This window comes from Crinia signifera, chromosome 4, assembly GCF_055691185.1.
Source record: "Crinia signifera chromosome 4, ASM5569118v1, whole genome shotgun sequence".
Classification (NCBI taxonomy): Eukaryota; Metazoa; Chordata; class Amphibia; order Anura; family Myobatrachidae; genus Crinia; species Crinia signifera.
Window position 1 is genome coordinate 34714749 of NC_139220.1, and position 15098 is coordinate 34729846.

General features: G+C 49.7%; 3 long non-coding RNA genes across 3 annotated transcripts in view; 2 read left to right on the forward strand and 1 right to left on the reverse strand.

Moving 5' to 3' along the window:
• The window catches only part of LOC146073940 (uncharacterized), a 227882-nt gene that overhangs the window by 105636 nt on the left and 107148 nt on the right, over positions 1-15098 (forward strand). The window lies entirely within an intron of this gene.
• Positions 3067-12732, reverse strand: LOC146072281 (uncharacterized). The gene is made up of 2 exons (XR_014473026.1): positions 12535-12732; positions 3067-4390 (listed from the first exon to the last, which is right to left on the reverse strand). It is a non-coding gene; the product is annotated as an uncharacterized LOC146072281 (long non-coding RNA).
• LOC146073939 (uncharacterized) overlaps positions 12822-15098 on the forward strand; it is a 68031-nt gene continuing 65754 nt past the window's right edge. The window contains exons 1-2 of the long non-coding RNA XR_014473343.1: positions 12822-12914; positions 13339-13445. This is a non-coding gene — a long non-coding RNA (uncharacterized LOC146073939). The remainder of the gene's footprint in view (positions 12915-13338; positions 13446-15098) is intronic.

The following is a 15098-nucleotide window of genomic DNA, read 5'->3' on the forward strand; positions in this document are numbered from 1 at the left end:
GGCGATTCGCGTCACACCCCCCCGCAACCCCCCCTCCCGCGATTCGCGGCACCCCCCGTGACCCCCCACCTCCCGCAATTCGCGGCAACCCCCCACCGGAACCCCTGTGAACCCAGCCCCCCCGCGATTCGCGGCACCCACCCCCGCGACCCCCCATCCCACAATTCGCGGCACCCCCCCGTGATTCGCGGCAGCTCCCGAATTAAATTGCACATGGAAAACACTGACATGGCTATGGTCGACAATGAAAAAGGTTGACATGAGTTTTTGAAGTTTTTTTGTAATTTTTGAATATTTTCATATTCATTCTCATGTGTCGACATGGACACCCAATGAAGTGCCACACTTATGTCAACATTTACATGTGTTGACCTTTCTGTGTTGATTTTTTTTCTTGTGGCGATTCGCGTCACACCCCCCGCAACCCCCCCTCCGGCGATTCGCGACACCCCGGCACCCCCCCGCGACCCCCCCCCCTCCCGCAATTCGCGGCAACCCCCCACCGGAACCCCCATGAACCCCGCTCTCCCGCGATTCGCGGCACCCACCCCCCGCAACCCCCCCCCCTCCCGCAAATCGCGGCACCCCCGCGATTCGCGGCAGCCCCAGGATTAAATGGCACATGCAAAACACTGGCACGGCTATGGTCGACAATGAAAAAGGTTGACATGAGTTTTTGAAGATTTATTTCATTTTTTGAATGTTTTCATATTCATTGTCATGTGTCAACATGGACACCAATGAAGTGGCACACATATGTCAACATTTACATGTGTTGACCTTTCTGTGTTGATTTTTTCTTGTGGCGATTCGCGTCACACCCCCCCGCAACCCCCCCTCCCGCGATTCACGGCACCCCCGTGACCCCCCACCCTCCCGCGATTCGCGGCAACCCCCCACCGGAATCCCTGTGAACCCCTCCCTCCGCGATTCGCGCACCCAACCCCGCGCCCCCCCTCCCGCAATTCGCGGCACCCCCGTGATTCGCGGCAGCTTCCAGAATTAAATTGCACATGGAAAACACTGACATGGCTATGGTCGACAATGAAAAAGGTTGACATGAGTTTTTGAAGTTTTTTTTTCATTTTTTGAATATTTTCATATTCATTCTCATGTGTCGACATGGACACCAATGAAGTGCCACACTTATGTCAACATTTACATATGTTGACCTTTCTGTGTTGATTTTTTCTTGTGGCGATTTGCGTCACACCCCCCCCCACTCCCGCGATTCACGGCACACACACACACACCTCCCCCGCGATTCTCGGCACCCCACCCCGTGACCCCCCCCTCCCGTGATTCACGGCACACCCCCGCGACCCCCCTCCCATGATTCGCCGCAACCCCCGCCCCGTAACCCCCCCTCCCGCGATTCGCGGCACCCACCCCCGCGACCCCCCCTCCCGCAATTCGCGGCACCCCCCCGCGATTCGCGGCAGCTCCAGAATTAAATTGCACATGGAAAACACTGACATGGCTATGGTCGACAATGAAAAAGGTTGACATGAGTTTTTGAAGTTTTTTTTTTTCATTTTTTGAATGTTTTCATATTCTCATTCTCATGTGTCGACATGGACACCAATGAAGTGCCACACTTATGTCAACATTTACATGTGTTGACCTTTCTGTCTTGATTTTTTCTTGTGGCGATTCGCGTCACACCCCCCCCACCCCCCCCGCAACCCCCACTCCCGCGATTCACGGCACACACACACCCCCCCGTGATTCTCGGCACCCCACCCCGTGACCCCCCCTCCCGTGATTCACGGCACACCCCCCCGCGACCCCCCCTACCATGATTCGCCGCAAACCCCGCCCCCGTAACCCCCCTCCCGCGATTTGCGGCAACCCACCCCGCGACCCCCCTCCCGTGATTCTCTGCAATCCTCCCTCCCGCGATTAGCAGCATCCACCCCCCCACAACCCCCCCTCCTGCAATTCGCGGCACCCCCGCGACCCCCCCTCCTGCAATTCGCGGCACCCTCCGCGACCCCCCCTCCCGCGAATCGCGGACACCTAAGTTGCAATACAGGGCATCTTTCATACAATTCTAACCATATTTCTCATATACAAACGTTCACAAATTAAGGGGGCGCAGCCCCTTACGACGGTGTGAAGAGCGCCCGTAGGGCGCGATGAATCACCTAGTAAGATAATAACAAAGTAATGGCTCGAGCACCATATACATCTCTCACACTCCTGCAAATTAATAAGTAGGGATCCGAATGGGGGACTTGATGCAGCATAGGAACACCTTAGTGCCTTGCGACACGTCCTAACCGTTCCATACAGGGTTTATCCAGCGCCATCCAGACACCGCCCTTAGGTGTCCCAGGCACCCAAGATGGCTGCCTCCCCGGGACTGGTTTTGATGATTTAACAGTGATCCCTCCTAATCCCATTGTGTGTAGGAGGAATAATCCTTGGAGTTGATAACACAAAATGTCTGTCACATCTTTGTATTTTATTCGCTGTTTCTGTATTCTCTGAAAACCTAAACTTCTGTTTTCATGTTATCTGTAACGTGTCTTGTTCCGAATTGGAGAAAATACTGTAGAAATATAAATCTTCTTCTTCTTCTTCTTCTTTTTCACTTTCTCCTTTGTTAAAACTTCTTTTTACTATTTTGTATTTTTTTTCATTATTATTATTATTACTATTGTTATTTATTTTTTATTATTATTATTATTATTATTATTATTATTATTAATCAGGTATTTATAACCAGTATATCATATAACTGACTTGCATTAATCACATACAAATATGTTTCCCTACTAGTCCTTGACTACATATTAGTCAGAGGCATTGATCCATTCTTATCAATACTCCATAAGCTCCTCCCATTTGTATGGTCTCCTCAGTGATCAGGGTGTAAGCCTGCAGATATCACACCTGTCCCTATACCCTATCTAAGCTGACCCTTCATCCTCTCAGCCTCCCCACCCCTGTGTTACTTCCCATTACCACCTATGCTCCCATTTACCCCACCAGCCTTTACTGTGGTTTTGTCACCTTTGGGAGCTTTTATTAATACAAATAAAGATACATTCACACAAAATGTCATTAAAAATGAATTCAAACTTTTATTTTAAGTAAAATGTATATATTATTTTTACTCTGCATTATAATATAGGGAATTCTGGAACAAAATTGTTCCAGAACTCTTACACACTTGTCCTAAAGGGGGACAAGATGGCGGAAGCTTCATGACTCATAAAAGAATCATCCGTCAGCACTCAGGAGAGGAAAACCCCCTGTGGGGGAAACCTCTGGGGACCCATGGCTGACGGACTGCCCGTCCCTCTAGGCATTAAGAGACTTTGCAGAGTTTGCCCAAACCACCCACCCACCCACCCACTAACCTTGTATAACCCGTCATCCCATCTGTTACCACAAATCTGTATTTTGACCTTTTATGTGGAGAAGAACGCACCTGATGGCGCCGGGGGGGCACGCGCATGTCCACAGTGAAAGAAAGAGAGAAAATGAGAGGTAGATAGTGATGTGAAGTGGGTAGGAGTGAGAGAGAGAGAGAGAGAGAGAGAGAGAGAGAGGGGGGGGGGGGGGGGGAGAGAAGAGAGAACCCTAGCACTGGGTATTAGGACTCCATGTAAGAAACAGCCAGAACCCCTTTAGGACTCGTCTCTGGTGCTATAAGGGGTTAGGGCTGCAATGATATATATAGGACAGCTCTAACTCTGTTTCCTATGTCCCCACTGGGTCTGAGCTCTATGCACATACACAGACGGCCGTCATGTATGTGCATTAGTCAGTAACCCATTGCCAGCAGCATTAGGCTGCCAGCAACACAGCAGAGGATGCAGCGGAGGAGGGGACACCGCTGGTCCTCGCCGGAAAGATACTGTATGTGATGGTAAATACCAGCGGCATATTCGTGCGTATCACCCTGATACTAACACAATATGCTGCCAGAATTTAGTATCACTCTTACATGGAGCCCAAACTATGATAAAGCTATAACAACAGTATCAGATAATAACAAAGTAATGGCTAAAGCACCATATACATCTCTCCCACCTCTGCACATTAATAAGTAGGGATCCGAATGGGGGACTTGATGCAGCATAGAACACCTTAGTGCCTTGCGACACGTCCTAACCGCTCCATACAGGGTTCATCCAGCGCCTTCCAGACACCGCCCTTAGGTGTCCCAGTCACAGCCCTAGTGGCTGCTAGGTACGGTTCTGCCTCCCTAGGTGTGAGATTCTATTTTTATCCAATACTGTCCTGTCGGTCAGGTGATCAGTCATATATTACAGTAGTCACGCTCCGAGTCTGCCGCCGCATCTGCCCTTATCTCTGTCCAGTCACTAACCTTATGTGAGTATGTCCTCCTGCTGGTGAGCTGCGCACTGCCCGAGTCCTGTGAGGTGAATGAGTGAGACAGCATCAGTACAGCCCTGATTATGACCTCACAGACCCCACCTGACTGGCCAGGGCTGGCTATTTGTGGTTTGAGGCCCTTTATGACATCACAGCTCCTGTTGTTTTTTACATGACTGACCTAAGGGAAATTTGATTTTTTTCACTCCATATTTAAAATACTACATTCACATGAGAATCTTATTTATTATGTTATTGCAGGATTTCCCTATGAATCTTTGGTTATGTGAGGTTTTATATGAACACAATTTTCACTGTAGTTACATTGTTTTATAGCGGGATGTTTTTGTCCCAGGATCTACTTTTAGTTCACGTATTTAGCGGAGATCTACCATTGTCAATGGGCCTGATTCAGAGGTGGCCCATATACTGATATTTGCTCAGTTGAGAAATTCTGTTGCCATTCCGCATGCATGAAAGTGCAGGAAAACCGTTACTGCGGATGCGTAAACCTAAGCGTACGATGGCGGTCACAGTTGCACATGGCATCGCTGCCAGTAGAGATGGTGACTGCATATTTTTGCAGATATGAATACATAGGAAATAACAACTGCATATACTTACACACATACATACATAGCATCCACCTCTGAACCAGGCTCACAGGCCCTGTGCTTCTTATGCTTCCCACAACGGGAAGTTGCTGAATGCTCTTACACACATACTGTAGGCCCTTATTCTAATTGCCACGCTCCCCTGCGTGTTCGTGTGAGCTACTGCACATGCACATATACCGATATATACCCATGTGCAGCCGCTTGGTGCGAGCAGGCATGGCAAACTGCTTGTTCTCCATCCCGATAGTACATTGTACTATGCCTTCTGTAGAAGAGACATTGTCATTGGTATAGACCTATTACCGGTAGTCAGTCATCAGCTGATAACCAGGACACAAGCAGGGAACCAGGTGGTATATATAACACAGCAGGAGGAGGCTGTGCTCCAGCAGCATCACCCAACAGCCTCTGTACCACCCATATCAGACAATTACACACCACACACTATGTCCAGGAGCCGCTCAGGATGTACTTGGCACCCCCTCTCTGTCTCGGGTCGGGTCAGTCGGGATAATGACTGTCGGGATCCCGACTGTCGGGCCACTATATCACACCTGGGGTCCAGATTGTGTCATATTCTGTAATGGGCATTACGGTGTGTTCCATAATGTGTAATGCCTCCTTTTTCTGATGCCATGCCTACTTTCCATGAGGCCTGATGGGCCTGTGTGCTTAAAATGCCAGGGCCGATTTCTGTTCCCAGTCTGGCCCTGCTTGGCGCTGTGAGGAGGCTATGTGCTGGGCATTACAGTCTGTGGGTGTGGGACCAGGCTGATCTATAGCAGCTGCAGAGGGCTCCTCACAGCATTCTGGTAACGTCATGACATGAGGGGAAGACTGCAGTACTGGGAGCTGGCGTTCTGACACCTCAGATCAAGTGTATTTTTGTGCATTTGGTTGTGATCTACCAGCTGATTCCCCTAGATCTACTGCTAGATCACTATTTACCTTTTGGCCCGGTCTGATCTAGACAGTGCAGATCTATCAACCGGTACCATCCATAATGTTCTGGGGGCTTACGTATTTTAGGGAGTCCATTGGGACTCCCAACAGAGGCATATTAGAGAGGAAGGGGCCAGTGCGTGGTCTCCTTCTAGGCCCCCTCCTCCCTAGCCAGCAGTTCATACACTCTGAGACTAGAAAAAAGAACAACAGTGCGGACGTACAGATCAGAAAGAGGCTTGAATCAGGAAACAGCGCGCGTGCGCTGACCGGAAGCTGTCCAAATAAAAGGGGAGAACTATGGGAGAAGCTGCATACACCTCCTGAGGAAGCCGCTGACGTTAGAAGGCGGAGAAACGCGTAGAGGGCGACAGGGACATCTGGTGGCTACTGGAGACAAGCCTGAGGGGAGACGAACACTTTACAAAGGACCGCAGTGAACTGCTGAAATATTGGTCGCTTCAACTCCCAGGCATCAGAGCCGGATCCCCACGTGTCAGCAACTCAAAAATCACAAATGTGAGTTATAAACCACTAATACATGTGCACATGAGTGGGGGACATTCAATTTCTGAACAGCTGTGGAAGCGATTAACATCATACTAAAACCGGTTCACCAATGGACTAACATGATAGATTTAAGATACCATCCATACTAACAAAGTCTAAATAAGAAAGAGCATTAATTGTTATACTAGGTGATTCATCGCGCCCTACGGGCGCTCTTCACACCGTCGTAAGGGGCTGCGCCCCCTTAATTTGTGAACGTTTGTATATGAGAAATATGGTTAGAATTGTATGAAAGATGCCCTGTATTGCTACTTAGGTGTCCGCGATTCGCGGGAGGGGGGGTCGCGGAGGGTGCCGCGAATTGCAAGAGGGGGGGTCGCGGGGGGTGCCGCGAATTGCAGGAGGGGGGGTTGTGGGGGGGTGGATGCTGCTAATCGCGGGAGGGGAGGGATTGCAGAGAATCGCGGGAGGGGGGTCGCGGGGTGGGTTGCCGCAAATCGCGGGAGGGGGGTTACGGGGGCGGGGGTTGCGGCGAATCATGGTAGGGGGGGTCGCGGGGGGTGTGCCGTGAATCACGGGAGGGGGGGTCACGGGGTGGGGTGCCGAGAATCACGGGGGGGTGTGTGTGTGCCGTGAATCGCGGGAGTGGGGGTTGCGGGGGGGGTGTGGGGGGGGTGTGACGCGAATCGCCACAAGAAAAAATCAAGACAGAAAGGTCAACACATGTAAATGTTGACATAAGTGTGGCACTTCATTGGTGTCCATGTCGACACATGAGAATGAATATGAAAACATTCAAAAAATGAAAAAAAAAACTTCAAAAACTCATGTCAACCTTTTTCATTGTCGACCATAGCCATGTCAGTGTTTTCCATGTGCAATTTAATTCTGGAGCTGCCGCGAATCGCGGGGGGGTGCCGCGAATTGCGGGAGGGGGGGTCGCGGGGGTGGGTGCCGCGAATCGCGGGAGGGGGGGTTACGGGGCGGGGGTTGCGGCGAATCATGGGAGGGGGGGTCGCGGGGGTGTGCCGTGAATCACGGGAGGGGGGGTCACGGGGTGGGGTGCCGAGAATCGCGGGGGAGGTGTGTGTGTGTGTGCCGTGAATCGCGGGAGTGGGGGTTGTGGGGGGGGTGTGACGCAAATCGCCACAAGAAAAAATCAACACAGAAAGGTCAACATATGTAAATGTGGACATAAGTGTGGCACTTCATTGGTGTCCATGTCGACACATGAGAATGAATATGAAAATATTCAAAAAATGAAAAAAAAAACTTCAAAAACTCATGTCAACCTTTTTCATTGTCGACCATAGCCATGTCAGTGTTTTCCATGTGCAATTTAATTCTGGAGCTGCCGCGAATCACGGGGGGTGCCGCGAATTGCGGGAGGGGGGGGCGCGGGGTTGGGTGCCGCGAATCGCGGGAGGGCGGGGATCACAGGGATTCCAGTGGGGGGTTGCCGCGAATCGCGGGAGGTGGGGGGTCACGGGGGGTGCCGCGAATCGCGGGAGGGGGGGTTGCGGGGGGGTGTGACGCGAATCGCCACAAGAAAAAATCAACACAGAAAGGTCAACACATGTAAATGTTGACATAAGTGTGCCACTTCATTGGTGTCCATGTTGACACATGACAATGAATATGAAAACATTCAAAAAATGAAATAAATCTCCAAAAACTCATGTCAACCTTTTTCATTGTCGACCATAGCCGTGCCAGTGTTTTGCATGTGCCATTTAATCCTGGGGCTGCCGCGAATCGCGGGGGGTGCCGCGATTTGCGGGAGGGGGGGGGTTGCGGGGGGTGGGTGCCGCGAATCGCGGGAGAGCGGGGTTAATGGGGGTTCCGGTGGGGGGTTGCCGCGAATTGCGGGAGGGGGGGGGGTCGCGGGGGGGTGCCGGGGTGTCGCGAATCGCCGGAGGGGGGGTTGCGGGGGGTGTGACGCGAATCGCCACAAGAAAAAAATCAACACAGAAAGGTCAACACATGTAAATGTTGACATAAGTGTGGCACTTCATTGGTGTCCATGTCGACACATGAGAATGAATATGAAAATATTCAAAAAATTACAAAAAAACTTCAAAAACTCATGTCAACCTTTTTCATTGTCGACCATAGCCATGTCAGTGTTTTCCATGTGCAATTTAATTCGGGAGCTGCCGCGAATCACGGGGGGGTGCCGCGAATTGTGGGAGGGGGGGTCGCGGGGGTGGGTGCCGCGAATCGCGGGGGGGCTGGGTTCACAGGGGTTCCGGTGGGGGGTTGCCGCGAATTGCGGGAGGTGGGGGGTCACGGGGGGTGCCGCGAATTGCGGGAGGGGGGGTTGCGGGGGGGTGTGACGCGAATCGCCACAAGTAAAAATCAACACAGAAAGGTCAACACATGTAAATGTTGACATAAGTGTGCCACTTCATTGGTGTCCATGTCGACACATGACAATGAATATGAAAAAATTAAAAAAATTAAAAATAAATCTTCAAAAACTCATGTCAACCTTTTTCATTGTCGACCATAGCCATGTCAGTGCTTTGCATGTGCCATTTAATCCTGGGGCTGCTGCGAATTGCGGGGGGGGGGGGGTGCCGCGAATTGCGGGAGGGGGGTCGCAGGGGGGGTGCCGCCAATCGTGCAAGGGGGGGTCGCGGGGGGGTTCTTTTTCCCGCGAATCGCGGGAGGGAGGTCGCGGGGGGGGGGGTGTTTTTTCCGCGAATCGGGGGGGGGGGGGTCACGGGGGAGGGTTTGCCGCGATTCGCGGGAGGTCGCGGGGTGGTGGTTATGCCGCGAATTGCGGGAGGGGTCGTGGGGTTTTTTTTTTGCATCGAATCGCGGGAGGGGGGGTCGCGGGGGTGTTTTTGCTGCGAATCGCGGTAGGGGGGGTCGCGGGGGAGCGGGTGTTTATGCCACGAATCGCGGGAGGGGGGGGCGCGCGGGGGGGAGGTTTTGCCGCAAATAGCGGGAGGGGGGCGCTCACCTGGTGGCTGTGGAGTAGCAGTGCTGGGCAACATGGGAAGGCAGTGGGTGTCTGGCACTGTCTGTGGGCTCACTGGGCTGGTTCTCTGTCACATACCTCCCAACATGACCCTCTCCAGGAGGGACACAATGCTCTGTTTCTAGACTTCCCCTTAATGAATGATTGCCATCACCTGTTTTAAACAGGTTAATTTCTCAGAAAGGTGTTCAGCACAGATGAAGGCAATCACACATTAAGAGGAAAGTCCAGGAACAGAGCGTTATAGACACAGACACCCACTTTGAGTGACAGATGTAGCCAAATATATAGGAGATGTGTGTCTGTCTTGTTTGTCAAAGTGGCCACCCAGCATTGATTGTAATGTAAAAAGTTTTATGCTTACATTTATTTTTATGTTTTAATACATTTTGTACTATTTTGCAAAGCGCAGCCCCTATTCTTTCTTTTTTTCCTACTCTGAGACTAGGACCAATAGTAGGCCCTTGAACTCTAGCAGAGTCTAGTGTGCATATGCATGTCTTCAGGGAAATGGTGCGGCAGCCATTTTGCCAGTGAGTTTTATAGCAGGAATCCGGAAGTCCAGAAATGCCACTGACACCTCATTCACCTCATGGATCTGGCTACACTTTTTTTTGTATGGGTGAGGTGTCAACCTTTTCCCCAGTATGTGGGAGCAATTGGCATGACCAGACAGTCGAGGGATGGTAAATCAAAACATCTTTCCAACTGAGTGCCACTGTATAATGACATGCACAGAAGAGGGTGGAGCCTTAAGGATGCAAAAGAGTGGTATCACATTTCTCCTCTGGCTCATTTGGACCTCCCCTCTCAGGGGGAGGCTTAAATAGTTGGCAAGTATGATAGAGAGACGTGTTGCTTCTATTGGGGATCTTTAAAGATGAAAAAGTTAATGTTTTATATATGTCTGTTCAAATCGGGACAGTTAAGAGGCGTGGCTTACATACCCTCCAACATGACCCATTCCATTAGGTACAAAATGCTCTGTTCCTGTACTTCCCTGCCAGTGCTTCAGCACAGTCCAAAATTCAAAGAGGGGGATCACATTAACTGTCAGTGAGTCCAGGACAGTGATGTTTGGTGCGGCAGTAGGTGTGGCTCCCCTTTTTGAATATTGGACTGTGCTGCAGCCGAACCTCTGTAACTGTCGCTGGCAGGGAAGTCCAGGAACAGAGCATTTTGTACCTTATGGGCCCCATACATCAGCCATCACAATTAATGGATTTCCAGATCCAGTGATTTTTTGGCCAGATAAATGGATTTTACAATCTATCTGACTTGCCCGCACATTACAGATTTATTTCAGTGATCGGAAAATTTTCCATAGATGAAGAAGACGAATTGGGAATGCCCACACATATAAAAAAGATCCGCAGATATTACCAGATTATTAAGCACGTTTAAAAATCTGACTAAGCAATCGATTGGCGATCCCTACTAATTTTTGATTGGGATTGCTAAAAGGGGAAGCCCACACATCTAAAATTAATTGTGGCAATCTTCTCCAGATCTCAGGATTGTCACAATTAATTGCTGATGTATGGGGCCCATAATGGAATGGGTCATGTTGGAGGGTATGGACTTACCATACACAAATTATATATAGGCCACTGTATTGTTAGTGATATCCGGTTATAGGGATCTTCTCCCTCTAAAGAGAACCCTGGGTAACATACAGTACCTAACAAAATGTATCTAGTACTGTTCCTTTAACAAGAGTAAAATGTTAAATCTAAGTTGGTGCTTAAATGAGCGCTATTAAAATGAAATTCTTGCTGTGAGTTCCACATTTTTAGTGTTGCCTGTAGCCATTGAACTAGAAATTCTGGATAATAAAATTCATTGGAAATAATGAAAAGCCTGCTTAAGCAATGGAACTATGATGCTATGTACCAGGCTAAGGGGGCGAGGAGTAGCTCATTTGTGTGGTTACTATATTACAGCACAGGTGTTACAATTATTAACAAACAAATCTTAAAGAGAGCAAGCCATTAGGGGCCTGCAATAAGAGGGGCGTGAGCTTGCTGGTCTAATATGGAATTATAAGGTGAGAATTAGGCAGTGGCGGATCTAACCTATGAGTTGCAGGCCTGCAGCCGCCCCCCTCCCACTGGCTTCACTGTGGCTGGCAGTGGCTTCCGATTGGAAGTTCTACCTGTCTATCACAGACTCCACAGGCATTCCCAGTGGGAGGACTTCACTCCCTCTGGGACTGCCGGGTGAGGCTGCAATAAGCAGAAAGCTGGCCTCCTGTAGGAAGCCACTCCCTGCCTTTGCCATGCAGTACAATTCAGCTTGTATAGGCTGCACTTGTTGCAGTCCATAGAAGCCAAGTGTTTGCACAGTCGCATGGCGGTGACTGCGCATGCGCCAGTCCTGGAGCCTGTCAGCTGCATTATGCAGATGCCGGGACCTGGGGATCAGCGGCAGCAGGAGGAGCTCTCTTCCAGTGGACCAGGTAGGGACAGCCTCCCTATTTGTTACAGGTAGATGCCTCCACTGGAATTCGATATACAGTAAATAACCCGAAATGCACAATTATTTTAAACATTTTTGAGAGTTTAAAAGGTATATGGTATTTTGTGTAACTAAAACTAATATACATTTATTTTTAGAGCCGCAATGCCACTGCCGTGGCTGTGATGCCTTAGCTACACCACTGATCTAAACAAGAAGCTGCCGTTTCTTACAGGCAATCCGACAGAGCGGCTTACCCCCGAAACAAAGTTCAGCTGTAGAGGGTCACCGGGGTTTATTTACTAAGATGGGATTCTATTGAAGATGGGCGTTATACAAAATATTTCTCTGAATGTTGACAACCTGCACTGTATCGGTCCCACTCAGGGCTGCCATCAGAAATTATGGGGCCCAGGACTGTCAAAAAAGGCAGCCCTCCCCCCCTTTATATATGTGTGTGTGTGTGTGTGCGAGAGAGAGAGAGAGAGAGAAGGGAATAGGTGGAAAAGGAAGAGGGATGGGGAGAGAGAATGAATAGGGGATATTGGTGAGTGTGTGACAAACAGAAGAGAGAGAGGGAAGGGAGAAATTGGGAGAAATAGAAAGAGAGAGAGAGAGAGGGGAGCAACAGAGAGATCAGCCTGAACAAGAGTATATAATACAAGTACTCACTGTGGTGGGGGGCTGACAGGGAGATCGTTGCTGCAGTGTTTTCTCTGTATCCCTGTGACTTGTTGGGCCTCCTCCTCCTCCCTTCATCCGCACAGGCAGTGCACCATCACCATGCACCACTCTGACACCTCCTGATCAGCAGCTCTCACCGAGAACTGCTTCAGGCATCCATTCGTTTAGTCTGCTCTGGTCCCGGACAGCAGGGGCTGCTGGGACATGTAGTTTTGTTTTAAGTGCCTGGCTGCCAGACACTTAAAACAAAACTACATGTCCTAGCAGCCCCTGCTGTCCAAGAGCAGAGCAGAGTCTGGCTTCAGCCTGTAGCACTAGCAGAGCCGATGGACACACCACGGGGACAGAATGGGGCAGATATATAGCTGGTAAGGAGCTATTTAATATTTATAGTTGTAGGACCAGGTCCGGGCCCCCTTCTCTGTCAGGGCCCAGGACTCCAGACCCCACAGACCCCCCCTGTCGGCGGGCCTGGTCCCACTTACTGTTGCCTGGGGTGATTTATCCGATGACAGTGCAGCTCATTAGCTTCTATATTGATTTAAATCTGGACCCATTACTGTACTGCGCACAGCTTACTTTTAGTTTTCAGTTGAACACTTTTCCATTAATCTTCAATAGATTACGGACATGATGCTGGGTTATATTCTTTTTATTATATTATAATATTGGAGTTGCTCACAGTAAATAATTCTGCAACAAGTCCTGAATGGTTATGTATAATATGCTTATATTAATAAATAATTAAGGATTTTATGAACCTTTGAGACGTTAACCATTTTGTTTTAATAGATGGATGCATGCACAGTTCTTGTGTTTGTCCAAGGGCGTAACTACCACAGGTGCAAGGGTTGCAGCTGCTATGGGGCCCAGAGCTGAAGGGGGCCCATCGTTACTGTGTAAGTAATATGTTTTACATACATTTATCACCATCAGTTGCTAAATAGGGGTCCCTTACTGTCTTTGCTATGGGGCCTCCGAATATCTAGTTACGCCCCTGTAGTTTGTCTGTAGGGTTAGTTATTAAGGGGAATATTTATTAAGCCTGGAAAAGTGATATGGGACCTTATTCTGGACAGATGTGCAGGCAATGCTGCAAAATTCGCAGCGTTGTAGGTGGATGTAACGCCGCCCACATGACCGCCCCCCCTCGCTTACCAAGTTCCCTGCACGTCTGTGAATGGATGTTTTGCAAAAACATCTATTCACAGCCTTGGGTCTGGGGGCAAAATCATTCGATCGAATGATTTGGAAGGTACACGGAAAACTAAGACAACACTCTCTGGTGTCTTAGATTTGCGAGTTCCCTGTACGGGAAGAGGGCGGGCAGCTGACATCCAATGATAATAGCTGTCCGCCCAAGGGCACCCGCCAACCAGACATACATTGAAAATATATTTAAGAACTATTGGATGTTGGTCCAAATTTTGGGGTCCGGGACTGACAAAATAGGCAGGGGCTCCTCCCCCTTCTCAAATCCTTGTGTGCCTGGTGAGACCTCTGGTGTCAGCGGCACTGGTTGCACTACTCCACCTCTACATTGCTTCAAGGGAAATGTGAACTTTGCTTATGAAAAATTCTAATTGATAAGAGTCCAGTTCCAGGCAGTCCACTTCTGATGTCATCAGTGACGTCATGAAGAATGTCGACCTGGTCAATGTTTTAGCAGGTCGACATGCTGCATGTCAACATTATAGTTTCATGTCAGCATAATGAAAAAATATCCTAAACCCATGGGGTATGTATGCAGTGGTGGGATTCAAATAAATTAACAACAGGTTCTATGTCCTAATACCCATTGCGCATAAAGCCGCACGCCGTAATGCCAATTACCCATAAGGCCACACACTGTATACCCATTACACATTGTGCTACACACCGTGATGCCAGTAACACATTATGCCGCACACCATGATGCCCATTACATATTTGAAACATAAGTTCCACTTACCTACAGGCTCATTGCTAGAGGGGGGGTTTGCTTGATGCCAGGGGCTTCATGCTGGATGCCAGGGGCTTCATGCTCATTGCCAAGAAAAAATACATGCTGGTTGTCAAGGGGGAGTAAATTGTTCATTGTCAAGGGGGAATACATGCTGGTTGCCATGGGGGAGTAAATTGCTCGTTGTCAAGGGGGGGTGAAATGCCACCGCATCTTACTGCCGCGGACGCTCACAAGGTGCTGTGACAGCCGGGCAGAGAGCTGCGTGCTGCCCGGCTGTATACTGAAAGCAGGTCCGCGGCTATTTTGAATTCTCCCGCGGACCGGCAGCCAATAATGAGCCACCACTGCCGCTCCTTATTGGCTGCCGGACCGCGAGCTTCTATTGGCTCGCCGTCCAGCAGTAGCATTGAAAAATAGCAGCGGACCTGCTTTGTGTATACAGCCGGGGCCGGGCAGCACGCAGCTCTCTGCCCGGCTGTCATAGCTGTTTAAAGTACCTTGTGAGCGTCCACAGCAGTCCTTAGCAAACGGTTCTGCAGAACCGATCGAATATTAGGTACCGGTTCTGCAGAACCGGTGAGAACAGGCTGAATCCCACCTCTGTATA